This window comes from Miniopterus schreibersii (genome assembly GCF_964146895.1).
Source record: "Miniopterus schreibersii genome assembly, chromosome: 12".
NCBI classification, from domain to species: Eukaryota; Metazoa; Chordata; class Mammalia; order Chiroptera; family Miniopteridae; genus Miniopterus; species Miniopterus schreibersii.
In genome coordinates, this window is record NC_138112.1 from 39,682,385 (window position 1) to 39,697,902 (window position 15,518).

At 50.1% G+C, this 15,518-nt stretch overlaps 1 protein-coding gene across 2 annotated transcripts in view; it reads left to right on the forward strand.

Moving 5' to 3' along the window:
- The first annotated feature begins 2,513 nt into the window (after nucleotides 1-2,513).
- PPFIBP2 (PPFIA binding protein 2) overlaps nucleotides 2,514-15,518 on the forward strand; it is a 111,070-nt gene continuing 98,065 nt past the window's right edge. For both annotated transcript variants that reach the window (XM_081152938.1, XM_081152940.1), the window contains exon 1: nucleotides 2,514-2,631. The gene's annotated coding sequence lies outside the window, so the exon portion shown is untranslated. The remainder of the gene's footprint in view (nucleotides 2,632-15,518) is intronic.

A 15,518-nucleotide genomic window follows, 5' to 3' on the forward strand; every position in this document is an offset into this window, starting at 1 on the left:
TCAGGCTGGGGCCATAGGCAGTAAAGAGAGGTTTTTTTCCCTAGTAGCATTTGAGTAGATCTTTGGCAGAAAGGAATTACCCTATGGATACAGTGCAATTACCACTGTTCTAATAGAGTGATATAGAAAGCCCAAATCAATTGTGGAATGAGGCAGGTATGAATAACTATGATGATATTACCCGATCCAGGGGTTTGGGGACATTACCTGCTATGGGTAAAAGATTACCTATTTCACAGGGATAAGGAATGTGAGCTGTCTCACAGAGGAAGGTAGAGTGGAGTTATTAGCAAGTGGAGTTATGTGTTAGTCGTGGGCACATAGTTTCAATGGAGGCACAGAGGAAAGGTTGACTTTCATTTGCGATATGCTTTTAATTGATAGTTTTGTAGGATGCATTTTTGACTAACAACTCACCCTGGTGCCTTAAATTCCTGCAGCTAGAATCACTCTTTTAGGTCAAGACATTTTCTTCAGGGAGCCCCTGTTAATAAGCTACTTTTGGCTTCTTCTAAGTAAATCACACTTTTAACTCTGAGGTTTTTGATAGATTTTAGTCTGGTTTAAAGTCCCTATGACCTAGACCAATGGTTCTTAAACTTTATTGCATATAAGAATCACCTGAGGAGCTTTTACAGAGGGAAGGTGAGGGTGAGTGGGGAGAGATTAACCAAAGAATTTATATGCATATATGCATAACCCATGGACACAGACAATAGTGTGGTGAAGGCCTGGGGCAGGGAGTGGGTGCAGGGTGGAAGGGGTCAATGGGGGGAAAAAGGGGACATCTGTAATAGTTTGAACAATAAAAAATTTAAAAAAAAGAATCGCCTGAGAAGCTTTCAAAAATCCCAATGCCAGGCCATATCCCCCAATTGTCAAATCAGACCCCCTGGAGGTGGGACCCAGATACATTTTTAAGTCCCCTCCTCCAAAGTGGTTCCAACATGCAAATAAGCTCGAGAGCCAGTGACTTACACCATTTTTTAAAGTGATTTTTTAAAAAAGTAATTGCATAGTTCTGAGAACAGACTAACATTTTTGGGGGGGGGGCTGGAGTCTGGGCAGTGGGTCCACTGAGGCAACAACATGTGGGATTTGGGAACACCCATGAACTTGTGTGAACTGTGGCAGCCTCATCCACAAAAGCCTCTCTGCTGCTATTTTAAGGAAGTGAAAGAGAACTGAAGGGTGTCCTGTTGTAACACAACTCTTGTGGGCCCCAGCCTTCCTCTGTTGGCTTTGCCCTTAGTCTGCTTCTGGCTGGGTTCCTGCAGTGGCCAGAGTCTCATATTTGCCAGAGTGGCTTAAGTTCTGTTCACATATACAAGTCTTCTGGGCACACTGGTAATTTCAGACCACCAGGGTAATTTGAAAAAAGATTTGTCTTGTGGAGTTTGTCAACCCTCCAGCCTGTAGAACATAGAGAAAAAAAAAACAAAAAAAAAACTGAGGCCAGGGCTTGGTGACTCCTGCCAGAGCTGGGGACTATGCCAGAGCCCCTGGTGTCCGATGCCATCTGAGGCCCACAGGGATTTTAATCAGCTGAACTGAGCAACTAGTCCTTGGAGGCCTAGGCAGGGCAACAACCTAGCAGTACAACCAAAGGGGATTCAGGCCATACACCGGGGGAGGGCTTTGGACTGGGTCTTCAGGGCCCGGTTCTGCACAGATTCTAGAATTCATTCCTGTGGTCAGACCGTCAGAACTTTTCTTGGGCCTATGTACTGGGGCTTGGTCCGGAGCACAGGGAACTGCTGCTTGTCCTCCGCAGTTCACAGGACTGGGCGCCGGTGCCTCTTGTTGGCGCTGACCACTAGAGGGACCTCCACCCCAGGTCGAGGGGTTCAAGCGCATCCGGACCCTAGGGTGCCTCAGAGCCTTCCAACTGAGGGGAGGGGGTTGGGCGGAGGGATCAGAGACAAGGAATGAGGCTTCCCTCTGGCCAACCTTAATTTGGACAGAATCACACCGGTCCGGAGTCCAGCCACCCAAAGGGTTGTGCCTCTCGTCGGATTTCCTATGGCTTCTCTAGCAATTCGCGACCCAAATTCCCTTTCGGCTTCTCCGTTTTCATTTCTTTCCGCCGAGGAATGGTGCTGAAGGGCCGGAGAAGCCCAGGGGACTGAGAGCTGGGACCGTCGGGCAGCCTCGCCGGGGCGGGAAGGGTGCAGACGGGTGCAGACTGGGGAGGTGGGGGCGTGGTCTTCGGGGAGGGGCGGGGCCTGGGGCCGGCGCGCGGCCCGGGGGCGGGGCCGGGCTCGGCGGACCTGGGCCGAGGCAGGTTCGAAGGGGCGGGGTTGCCAAGGCGGGTCCCTGAGGAACCGGAACCTGGGACGGGCGGGTCCCCGCGTATCGCGAGGGTGCGGAGGGAGTGGGGGCGTGGCGGGAGGGCGGTCCCGGGGGGGAGGCGGGGGGAGCGCGCGCCTCGGGACGAGCCTCCCGTGGGTCCCCGCCCCCGTCACGTGGGCTCCGGACCCGGCCGCCGCCGGTCGGTCCGCTGGTTGGTCGGTCAGTTGGTCGGTGGGTCAGTGGCCTGCAGCTCGGCTCCCGGCTCTCATGGTCGGAGGTGGGAGGGACACGGGAGCGGCCCGCACACCTGAGCCTCCCGGAGAGGAGCCCCGCGCCCAGGTCAGTGGGCTCTGCCCAAGCCCCAGGCCCGCTGCGCGGGTGGGTCGGGGAGCCCCGCAGGGGCATTGCCTGGGACTCCGAGAGCCCCCGACCCTAGAACCACCCCGGAGTAGAGGTCAGTGACAGCGCGGTCCCAGAGCGTGTCCCAGGCGCGAGCACGGGGACCCCCTTCCCCTTCTCTGGCCGGTTGGACGGTATTACTCTATGGACTTGCTCCGGATCCGCTCCCTGCTCTGCGGGACCTGGGGACAGCCTGCGCCCCCACAGGTGCTAGGATGTCCCTGGAGATGCGCCGGGTGGTCGGTCCCTTCATTCTGTGTGGTAGGTCGGGGCTCTGCTCGGTCAGCTGGAGCAGCAGCGTCATCTGGAGAGCCCAAGGTAGCTGGGAAGTTTACGGTCCGTTCGCCCAAGTCAATCTGTGTTCGGCAGAGCGTGTGTCCGGATGCAAAGCCTCGGCCGAGGCCAAGTCTAGACTGTAATTGCAGAAATGCAACATGCATGTGAAACTCAAGCCACTGCCTCCCCGTAGACTGCAGGGAGAGGGTGGTCCTCCTTGAAAGTGGGCGCCTCCTCTCCCTTCTGGCATCTCGACTCCAGACCCTAGTTTTTCCTCAGATAAAAATAAAATTATATATGTAAAGACCAGAACTTTCAAAGTTTGGGTAGGCTCGAAACAGGCATTCTAGTCAGTGTTTAATCCTTTTAAAAATAAATCCAGAGTATTATATTCTTACATTTACATCAGCTGGGTATTTGGTATGGATCCATCTCCCTTTCCAATTTTGGTCTACTTCTGGCTTTCTCTTCATCTCCTTCCTCTCCCAGTTCCTTAATTGATTATAATACAAATCTGAAGTGTTTCCAAATTTTATTGCATTTTGTGAGGTTAAATACCCAACTACAGAAAGATAATTAGCTGTAAACATAATTAATTCATCTTCAGCATGTTCAGTCTTCGATTATTATTTGTATATGGAAAAACACACGATGTTATCTGATTTAGAGATTATGTTTCTCTTTGGGGCTTAAGAGAAGCAGCCCATTTGTATTCTGCTTAATTTCGTGTTTAAATGACTTTGAAGTGGGTGATCATTTAACACATTATTATTACTTTGAGATATGTTGATGTGCCAGTTACTAGCTTATTGCTACTGGAGAAACAAACAGAATCATGGTTCCTTCTTTACTGGGGTAGCTATAGCGAGTGTGCTAACTTTAAGACTAAGCTGAATGAGATAAATGCCACGAAGGAGGTATGAGCAAAGAGTTGTGGGAATTCCTGTCTTTCAGCTGAGCAGGGAAAATCTGGGATAATGTCAAGAAGGGGGTGACATGTATGTAATGGACCTCAAAGGATATTTCCTGAGTTTCTCCAGGCAGAGGTGGGTAGTGTGTCACCTGGGCTGTGAGAGCTAGCCCTGAGGAGTGGCAAGTTGTCTAGCTGGGCCCTTATGGTGAGTGGTAGACAATAAAGTTGACAGGGATGAAAAACCAGCAGGCGGTGAAGGCCAGGTGCAGAAGTTTGGACTTTGTCTGAAAGCATGGGAGCCAATAATGGGTCTTAAGCTGGGGAAAGATAGATGTTTCTATGAGCTTGAAGTCAGGGACCTTCACCCTAGACCCTCCCAACTTCCCAGACCCAATCATTGTGGGATGAACGGTCGGCTACACTTTAGAACTGTGCTTCTCAACTGTGACAAGTTTAAAATCACCTGGGGACCTTGTTCAAATGCAGATTCTGATCTCTAGATCAAGGGTGCGACCTGACATTCTGCATTTCTAACCTGTTCCTGGTTGTGAGATCCCTTCACTATCTATAATGAGGATTTAGATGGAGCAGTAGTTTGCAGACCTGGCTCTGCCTCAGAATTGCCTGGGGAGCTTTTAAACTATTCAGATTAAGGAGGATTGGGATAGCTTTAACCAAGTTTCCCCAGGTGATTCTGATGAAGGCTGGGTGGGAACAGCTGTGGGGGACTCTTGGCAATGCTGTGGGAAGCAGTGGCCAGGGGCAAAGACATGGGGTAGAGAGCCCAGATAAGACCCTGGAAAGTCAATCAGGATAGAAGTGACTAGGCCTTGTATTTGGTCTGAGATAGTGGGATCTTGAGGTCAGAGGGACTGTGAAGGGATCGGATCTAAAGACAGGTGGCTAGGGAGTAAGCCGTGTCAGTCTCTGGACTGATTGCACAGATCAAGTGAGGAGGGAAGGACAATTCTGAGAGAATCCCGCTTTGGAAGAGGAATGGCACGCACTTAAGACTAACATTTGGGGTAAGATTTGAAGTTATTTTTTTTGCCAGGCCATCAGAAATTTTTTTTCCTGAAATACAAATCTGTTCATGACACTCCCCAGCTTAAAATCCTCTGGTGGGTTCCCTATTGCAAAATATGAGAAGGAAGAGCTAATATGAACACACTAGGAGGCATTTAAGCATTTGTTAAGTTCCCAGACTGGGCACCCCCATTCAAGAGGTGACACTCGGGAAAAATAAAAAGATATGACGCTGTCACCAGTTGGTGTCGGCACAGCTAAGCTGGAACGTTTGGCAGCTTTGTGTTTTCCTGAGTCACTATATTTCCTGCTTCCTCCTTCCTCAGATCAGTTCCACTTTATGGTTCCTGGCATCATTCTTTGGTTTCAGCTCAGGTAGCCTCTGAAAGGTGGGCTGTATCCTTCATAGCCTCTGAAAGCCAGGTCTTGTCGGACCTTGTGGATCTTCAGGAGGTCCCTTCTTATCTCTCACACACCAGGTAAATAATCTTCTGGGTGGTGCTTTCCCAGAGCTTGTTTAGCTTTAGACCTGGATCGCCCCAAGGACTTTCGAGTTCCAGGGGGCTGCTAACTCTCAGCTTTGTCTTCAGGAAATTTATGATATCTGTTTAGTGCTTCTAGGTAATTCTTACTTGGGTGCGCCTTGATAATTCTTACTTTCATTTCCTATGTCACATACACAGTTACGCACACTGACAACTGAGCATTCATTGTGCACAAGGCTTTTAATCACCATTTCCTGTTGTATAGTAATCTTGACTTCTGTAACACATCTGTAGAAAGAAGATCTAGACACAGATGGGATAGGATTGCCTTTCTGAAAGGATAAAGTATAACATCCTTGTGCGGCATTCAGGGCTCTGTGGAGGCTGGCAATAATTTAGCTCACCAGCTGCATCTCCACTGTTCCGCAAACTGAGTAGCTCAACAGCGTCTATCCTTCTTGCCTCTTTGCCTTTGCATACACTATTTCCTCTTCCTGAAAGGCCCTTTGGTCTCTGCTCTGTGAGATGAATGAACTTTTATTAATCCTTCAGATTAACACAGATCAAACTCTTGAAACACTTCTCCTTTCCCCATCCCCAAGTCATGTTTACTCTTCTCTCTGATATTACTTATGTATAGCATCAAGCACAGATCTCTGTTGCAGTATTTAGGCACTTATTTGCATATCTCTGTCCACCCGCCTTGCAAACTCTGAGCTGCTCTAGGGCTGCATCAGCCCTTGTGGGCACTACCCATGGCAGATGTTAGGAAGAGCTTGTGGCAGACAGGAGCCTTGAGCTAGCTGGTTTTGCATGGTTTGCCTCAGTAAAGGAGAAAGGGTCAGATTATTTTGTGTAGGAGATGAGGGAAGGAACCAGAGCAGTACATCAGACTGGGACAAGCCCAACGAGGAGTGGCCCACATGGCTAGAGTCATAGTGAGGTGGGGAGGGGACATCCAGAGAGGTGAAGGTATAGTCTTAGGCTATGGAGAGATCATAGAAGGCCTTGAAAGTTGAAGTGAAGAATTTAAGTTTTATTCTGACAACATAGAAGGCCTTTGAGTATGGAAAAGACATGAAAAACTGTGCTTTGAGAAGGATGCCGTGCTGGGAAGGGCAGGTTGGAGGGAGGGAGGAAGTGCTTGTGAGAATGCACTGTTGGACTAACCCGCTGAAGCAGATTAGGGCCTAAATCAGAGGGAATGGCAGTGGGGATGGAGAGGAGGGAACAGCAGTGAGTGAGCTTGCCAAGAAGTCCTGCAGGATTTGGTGACTTATTGGATTTGAGGGAGGGAGAAAAGGGTCAGATTGGACACTGACATTTTGTGCTCGTTGGCTGGGAGAAGAAGGAGGCATTGTTAGCAGCATGAGAGCCAGGAGGAGCACGGAAGGGGGAAGGCAAACGAGGGTATTTGATTCCCTTTGGAGTCAGGAGGGAGCCATGGATAGTTTCTTGCATGCCCCTTATATTTTTACTCAGGAGAGCGGTGAAGCCCAAAAGGAGGCTCAGCTGCTGGTGAGAGAACCGGGCCTCCTGGTCCTCTGGCATGGGGCTCTATCCCTTGGAGCACAGTGGGTTTGGCCAGAGGAGAGTTGCCAGAAGGTCCAGATGGAGATTCCATTAAGCAATGACAAATGGGAAAGAGACCAGGGTTGGGGTGAATTCAGCCTGCAGGACCGCTAAGGCTAGAGTCTTATAGGTCAAGGACTCAGAGGGGAAGTGTCTGCTGGCAACCAGTGCCAGTGGGGGTGTGAAGGCTCAGGAGTCCTCCTTTCTGTCCTGTGGGCTGATGGGAAGTGGGGAGAGTTTTTATGGTATCGGGCACTCATATTTATTAGTGCTCAGTGTGGGTGGATGTGCATTAAATGGTTTTTCTGGGACTGGAACCACCAATCTATCACTTCTATGGAAAGATGTATTCCAAGATCCAAACTTTAGGAACACATCCAGCCAGTCAAGAGAAGTTGTGTGTGTAGTGTTGGAGTGGGGGCAATGGGGGGGGGTGGTGCCTATCTGGGGAAACGGCCCTGAGGACCTCCAAGCAGGGGCCTGTGTGTAGGCCCAGTATCAGATATCCAGATGATTGGGGGAGGGCCAAGGCTGTCAGATGAGGAGAGAGGACCTTATCTAGAATCTGTACAGCTGCCAAGAGACTCAGTGGCCTAAGGCTGGATTTCCTCCCCTCCTAACCCCTCCCAACCCCTTCCTTCCATGCCACTCTGCCCAGCCTGGCTCTTCAGCCTCCAGCCTCCTAGGCGATGAGCCCTGCCTTTGCCAGGGCACAGTATTCACCCTAGTTTGATAAGGCAGAGCTGGGCTAATGTATGTAAAACATTTAGATTATTGCTGGGCATGTGGTAATTGCCAAATAAAAAGACAAGTGATGCTGGGATTTGACTTCAAGCAAAAACTTAAGCCTCTTGTCTCTTTTCGCTATGTAACTGGGTCTGGTGAGTTTCTGCTCCATCCTGTTTTGAGTTTTCCTGTGTGTGTGTGCATGTGTGTGTGTTTACTAAGACTAGGATGTATGCACGAGCCTGTTCACCCATACTAAAGTATCAGGGATAGCGGTAGAGTGCAGATTTGAGATTTGGGTTGTCCATGTCTCAGGAAGGACTTATGCAGAGGTGAGTGTATGGAGGGCCTACTAACAAATCTCCAGGAAGAGACTGTTAGCCCAGGTGAAGCTATGGGGAATTGATCGGGTCCTGGGCTCTCCCCCGGCCTCTTTCCCGGCCTCGCCCCTGGCCTGCAGCTGCTGCAGCGTCCCCAGGTGGCTCTGAATCGGGCACACAGGCATACCTTGCTTTATTGAGCTTTGCTTTATTGTGCTTCACAGATGTTGTGTTTTTGAAGGCAGACCCTTCACCCCCAAAAGATTACAACTAGCTTTATTGCGATACTTTATTGGGGTGGCCTGGAACCAAACCCACCTGTAACTATTCCCTCCTTGAGGACGGGCGCATGGGAGGAGGTGATCCAAGTCTCAGGGTTGCTGTGCCTGCTTAGAGAATGCCAGTGCTTGCTGGGCACTAGGAGTGTGTTTTAGTAGCATAGTCAGAACTCCTGCCCTGACTCCTGGGTAAAGACATAAATCTACAGTGACTTGTGAGCATGGATGGAATATGCCAGTTAGATGTAGTTGGGCAGGGACTACTCTGGCCTGGGGAGCCACTCCTGTGATTGTCCTGGGGTGTCCCAAGAGGTCTTAGCAAAATTCTCGTATCTGCTTCTGGCAGAAAGACCCAGAGATCCCTTCCAGGAAGAACTCCTTGGGTTGACAACCTGTGTGTGTATGTGTGTGTGTGTGTGTGTGAGAGAGAGAGAGAGAGAGAGAGAGAGAGAGTTATGTGGGAGCCTAGAGGTCTATTGGAGGAATTAAGCCACAGCTCATTCTGGGAAGACCACAAACAGGTCATCTTTATTCCCTGTATGCGAATGTGGCAACTCCTTTCCCTTCAGGGGCAAATTTCCTTCCCCCAACAGAAGACCTTATTTCCCCTGAATGGAAGAGGTTTTCCATGAATAGCTGGCTCCAGGTGGACTGCTTCATGAAGACAACAGAGTTGTAGACAGGCCCCTCAGAAAGCTGCCTCCAGAGGGAAGGATAGAGTGGAACTGCAGCGTTGGTGGGCCTTACAAAGGGCTTGCCTCAAGAGGTAGTAGTGTTAGTCCCAGTTTATGGGAGAGAAACAGGCATCAGAGAAGTGAAGTGATTTTTTTAAGGTCCCAGAATATTAGACTTAACTTGATTTATGGTCCAGTTAAGGGCACTTTTGAAAAGGAAAGGAGGTGGACATGTGCTGAATTGGATAGGATCCTGGGGTGACAGCAATGTCCTGGGCACACTGGCTCAAATTCAGTAAGGAACCAGGACAGATAAGAGGAGGTGGGGGTGGGGCAAATGGATTGCAGTAGGAGGAGGGGATAAGTTGGAACTTGAATTTGAGTGGGAAAGGCAGATTCTTCTAATTCAATGGTTTGCTGAAGCAAAGGAATAGTTCTTGGCTCTGACACCTGACCTTGACTAGATGTCATGAAAAAATTTTATTACATAAGCTCTTCCTGCGACCAGCCAAGACATCTGGTTCTTCAATACAAGGCTGCTCACTCGGTAACAACAACGCCCCTGCGTGTCCAGTGTCCATCTAGGTTTTCGCTGTGCTGGCTCATTGGAACTGCACAAAGCCTCAGGCCAGGATTATTGTCCTGCTCTGGAGACGAGGAAACTGACTTCTCCTGCCCACCCCCCACCCCCATTCCAGCATGGCAGGCAGCAGGTTTTCTCCGCTACCAAGACTTGGCTGCCCTGAACTCTGAGGACCCTGGTAGCTCTAGAGCGTGGCCTTTAAATCAGACAGGCCTCCATTTAAATCCCAGCTCTACACAGACTTGCTGTTGCTACTTTGAGCATGTCTCTATCTCTCTGAGCTTTAAGTTCCTCATCTGTCAAGTGGGAACATGCCTATTTATTTGGTTGTTGTAAAGATTAAATGAGATGGTGCACTGAAAATGTTGGCTACAGTGCTTGGCACATCATAAGTAGTCAATAAGGGGTTTTATTATCAGTATCGTGCTCTTCTCAGGAAGCCTGGAGGTTTCAGGGGGAAGTAGCATTCTCTGGGCCTCCAGGTGTGACACAAAGGACAGCCACGGTAGAGGTGAGCAGGAAGCCCAGGAGGCAAAAGTGCACAGCAGGGTGGGGAACAGCCCGGTTTCAGATGGCCAGTCACCAAAGTTCAAGACAAGGGTAGCAAACAGAAAGTTCAGAGCCCAAACCAGCTCGATGAGATGTGGCAGGGGTAAGTGCAAAGTCCTGCCTTTAGGCTCCGGAATCAATTGGTGTGAGTATCCTACCTGACCACGTGGAAAAACCCACATAAAGCAGCTTAGCCTGGCTGCATTACTAGAAATCCTGGGTTAGTCCTTGCTAGAGGATCCCCCTTTTCCTGCGCTGGCCAAGACTGGCCACACCCGGAGGTAGTACCCTGGACAGCACACTTTGGGAGCAGGTGGAGGAGGGACCTTAAATGCTGCAAAGCTGGAGTCCCTGCCCTGTAAGCTTTGGAAGGACCTGGGGAAAGATAGGAAGACACCAGGCTGTGATTTTGATTTTCAGCTGAGTGGGGGAGCTGCCGTATTCTGTGTTTCTCAGGGGGCAGAGTTGAGGGTCTGTGGTGGGGAAGGTAAAGGGAATTAAAGAGGAGGTAGATTTCAGTTAGAGATAATGTAAGAAATTCCAAATAACTTGAGCTTGTCTCTAGGGCCAGGCAGCAGTCTTAGAGCATGCATTGGAGTCTACTGGGAGAGGGTATTGTCCAAGCAGTATTGACTAGAGAGAAGGTTGTGATATACCAGGGGAGGCAGAGTTTTCTGAAAGCTTACAGGTCTAACTAAAAGTGCTGTAGGATTTGGGGGGATAATTGGTGGCTTCTGAGCAGGGATGACTGGCAAATATAGGGTGGAATGGGGGGTGAGGGAGGAGGGCAACCTTAAAGCTGTGCAGAGCTTCTCTGTTCCAAGTCACAGGCTGAAGTCCCACTCAGGAACGGGTTGGGAGAGAGGAAGGTTCTGAGGAAATGCCTTTGGGGACTGAAACTGAGGCTGTGATCCCAAGGAAGTGATTGTGCTGTGTGTATTTTCTGCTGATGCCCACCTTGGCCCAGCTACCTGACTGGGGCATGAAGGCTCTTACAGACTCATGCCCCCCCCCCCCGAAGATTTTGAGAACTAGGGCCATGTGGTCTGGGGCAGTGGGCTCACAGCATCCAAGATGCTGGGAGTTCCGACTGTCTGCAGCCTCGGCCCCAGAGCAAGCTCCTCGCCCCGAGAGGAGGCGGGGAAGGGCTGTGGGCAGCAGGGCCTTATTCACGTGGGCTGAGGTTTGGGTGGGGCGCATGGATGGAGGGTGGAGAGTGCTGTGGTTAAGCAGCGTGGATGCCTGAGGGGCGCGCCACCCTGGCCCCTGGTGGCAGGGAAGGGAGCCTGGGACAGCGGTAGGAAAGGAGGCCACGGAAGCCCCAAAGTCAGAATTCGCCACTGGATCTAGGGAAATGCTCACCCTTTCAGGAGCAGGGGTAGAGCATAATTCTTAAGTACTCTTGAGTCAATAGATTGATGACTTCATTGTTTATTTCAGTCACCAAATGGTTTTTGACCATCCTCTGCGCTGAATACTGTGTTGGTGGGAATGCGAGATGAATAAAACATGCCCCTGCCTGGGTGAAATTTAAGGACTGTACCCCTTGCTCAAAATAGGCAGTAGTAACTGGGAGAAAGCACAGTGAACATTCATAGAAAGGAGGGGTTAGGACACCTGGCTTGCTGAGGAGGCGGCATTCGATGTGTGTCTTAAAGGAAAGACAGGACCGGAGACATCCCTTTCTCTGGGGATGAAGGGCATTTCTAGCGGAGGGAGCAGCAGTGCACAAGGAAAAGCGTCGGGATGGTAAATTATGGGGCATACGTGGAAAACAGCCAGTGGTTTGGTTTGGCTGGAACTGAGGAGTGAGTGAGGTTAAATAGGCAGCCAGGGACTGAAGCGATCATCTATTAAGGACCCACCATGCATCAGGCACTGAGCACAGAGCTTTCTGTGCTCACGTATCACAGGAGCTTTCTGGGCTTTAACCAAGGAGGAAACTGATCCAGGATAAGTGACTCTCCCATGGTTCCTTATTTGGTGATTGGCTGAAATAAGATTTTTGCACAGCCTACCTGGTCCCTAAACCCATGTTCTTTTCACCCTATCCAGCCACCACGTTGAGAGTCCAGATTATTTCATTTTAAGTTTGCTGTGAAGATGAGCTCTTCATGCTGAGGCAGGAAGATGGTCGGTGTGCACACGTCAGACATTAACCTTTGAGAAGCATTTGGTGGACACCCCTAGATTGTTGCAACGCACGCCTGGCCCCAGTAAATATATGCGTATACACACATATGTGTATTTGGAAGTACATCATGAATATAGTAGGAAGTTGCATGGTTGCTCATGGCGTCATAGAAACTGTTACTCCCTGAGGAGCATAGGCAGTTGCTGATTTCCTGCCTGAATCCCTCTATTTTCTGTCCCATTGAAGAAAGTATAGTAGAACCCGGCCAGCATGGCTCCGTGGTTGAGCATCGACCCATGAACCAGAAGATTACAGTTCGATTCCCAATCAGGGCACATTCCCCGGGTCGCGGGCTCGATCCCCAACAAGGGGCATGCAGGAGGCAGCTGATCAATGATTCTCATCATTGATGTTTCTAACTCTCTCTCCCTCTCCCCTCCTCTCTCTGAAATCAATAATTAAATAATAATAATAATAATAATAAAAGAAAGTATAGTAGAATGGGACAAGATAATCCATAATCTTCTCTAATTTAAACAAAAACATTCTTTGCATTAGCTACTTTATCGTTACTAAGAAGTTACAACCTATCTCACCTGTTGGGGACCCCAGGGTGTCAGCCAGGGAGGAATGGTAAGCAAGATGGTGCCCTGGAGTGGGTGGGAAGGCGAGGTGGGGGATGGGAATCAGAGAAACCTGCTGTGGGGGTGGAGAGGAGCAGCCAACACCATTCCGCAGGCATTAGCTGGGAGTCTGCCATGCAGGGGTGTGGAGTGGGTGCTGGGATACCTGCGTGAAAGGAGAGCATTGTTTTTATGGTAACATGTTCAGGCTCTGAGCAAGTGGGTGCTGGTGGCGGCTGCCTGCTGATGTTGGGGTATGTCCTTAGAGCCAGCTAGTTCTTATTGTTGAACAGGTCTGCCCAGGGCCCTAGCCTCTGTCCAGCCTGGCCTCCCTCCTGGAGCTCAATCCAGATCCAGCCCCGGCACCTACACCTTGCTCCTATCCTCAGGGGGGACCTGGGCTCCCCCAAGCTTCCTAATGGGAAAGTTTTCCTCAGCCCAGAGAGAAAGCCTAAGACCTAAGGAAGCTGGGAGGCTCCCTAGTTAGTATTAGGGCTGCAGTGACTCAGGGGACTTCAGGTGGGACAAAGCTCTACCTCCATGTCCCACCTACTAATCATGAGCACTTTGGAAACACAAGAGCTACTCCAGGGTCACAAATCCAGTCCATTAATGTCATGATTAAGTATATTTGAAAGAAAATTTTAAATAAACCTAGTGACAATTGAATGAGGGTGGCATTCATGAGTGGGACTCTGAGACACACACATCTCACAGCATCTCTGTTCCCACACCGAGTGTGGGAACCTTTCCTCAGTAACTCCAGGTGTACTATAGAAGTGTGATGTCCACTAGGAGCAATTGTGGGGCCTCTCTGAGTCACAAGTACAACGTGGCTGTCATCTCTCAAGGCTACCTCTGAGTTCAGCGGGCCTCCTGTGGCAAGTGCTGGGCTGGACACCTGCTCCCAGGCTGAAGCCTTTCACCATGTCAGGATCTGGCCGGTCCTCTCCCCAAACCCTAGAGCCCAGCATCAGCTACAGCCCTCCATGTTTGGGGTCTCCCAGATCCATCTCTCCAGCTACAATTTCTATGCCAGGAGCCTGCCCTCAGACAGCCCCTGCTCACTGTCCCAAGGCCAGGGGAGACTGGGGAGACTGGTGGAGTGACTGAGGAGGGGGCCGTAAGAGCCTGGTGCCCGGCCTTCCTCGCAGATGCTGCTAGAGAAAGACAGAAAGCTCAGAGCATGTGCACTGTGGTTTCCCCTCAGATCTGCCTAATCAGGGGCCAGCTCCAGGAGATTTGGCAACTTTTCAAAGTCATATTATTTTTCCCCCTGATCTCAACATTTGGGCCCTGATAAGAGGTCTTGGTCTTGGCTAAATCTACCTTCTGGAATAGTGCAGTTAGGGAGCTGTTCTCCGAGAGAGGAGAGGCCAGCCAGTGTTGCATATTTACTGGCCAGGCACTGAGCGGGTCGTTTACTCCCTCCTCCCTCCAAACCCTCTGACCAGTCCTGTGTGGGGCAGGTGTTCTTATCTCTATTACATAGTAACCTGAGAGGTTAATATGTATTACCCAAGGTCAAAAACTAACCCAGCTCCAAGTAGTAGAGCCAGGGTTTAAACTCAAGTTGGTTTGACTCCAAAGCTTGGACTCTTTCTATTGCCCTTCCTCTCCTTCTGGGGAGTGAATGAGAAAGGAGTCACAGAAGGCTTGGGTAGGACTGGGCGGGGTGTGGGGACCCTGGTATCAGTACTGCCTTCCTCCTTCTGTGACCCTTTTGAATCACATAGGCGTCTACACCTTTCACTTTGAGTCAGGAACTTTAGGGGTTATCCTATGGGAAAATATGGCCCAGCTTTATGGACAAAAAGAGGTGAGAAAAGGGAGAGAGGCCTCCAGGAGATTCTGCAGAGGTTTTCATCCTCTGAGGACAGACTGACAGACTTCCAGGAGCAAGACCTCTCAGCTCCAGGGAGGGGAGACCTAGAGCAGTGTAATCCTCCAGCCAGCTTCTCTTTGATCTGCAGGAGTTTGTGTACAAATGGGAGATTCCTGGATCACTTTTCCTGGGTAAGTCCCTCAACCTCTCTCTGGTCTAAGTGCTCTTAGGGGAGGGAAGTGATCCCTGTGGCAAGTGTCTTATGACTGGTGAGCTGAGGGTAGTGGCCCAACCCTGTCCACCCCTCCCTCCCCAGCATACTCAGGAGTTTGTTGACTTGGCTTGAAGAGAAGAGGGCTGGGCCCAGGGCTCTTGGCTCCTTGAATGCAGTTTGACAGCTGGTCAGGTCGAGGGGTCCTAGGGCTTCCTCCTTGGGACATGCTGAAGTCTGATCCCCAGGTGCAACTGCCTCAGAGCTGACTTACAAAGAAAATATAGGACTCTTAGGAATTGTCCATGCCTGGGTGTTGTTTACAGTTTGAAGTTGTGAAGCAAAGTCTCCCTTAGATTGAGAGGGAAAGGGCCCCCGTAGGTGAGAACAGTGGCCCAAGGCTCTGGACAGTTGTACCTTCCTCTGATATAGTCTTGCCGTGTGTCCAAGGTCAGACGGGGTGTGTGTTAGTTTGCTAGGGCTGCCATAACAAAGTACCACAGTCTGGGTGGATTAAACAACAGAAATGTATGTTCTCACAATTCTGGAGGCTAGAAGATCAAGATCAAGGTGTTGACAGGGTTGGTTCTTTTCTGAGGCTCCTCTCCTTGACTTCTAGATGGCCATCTACT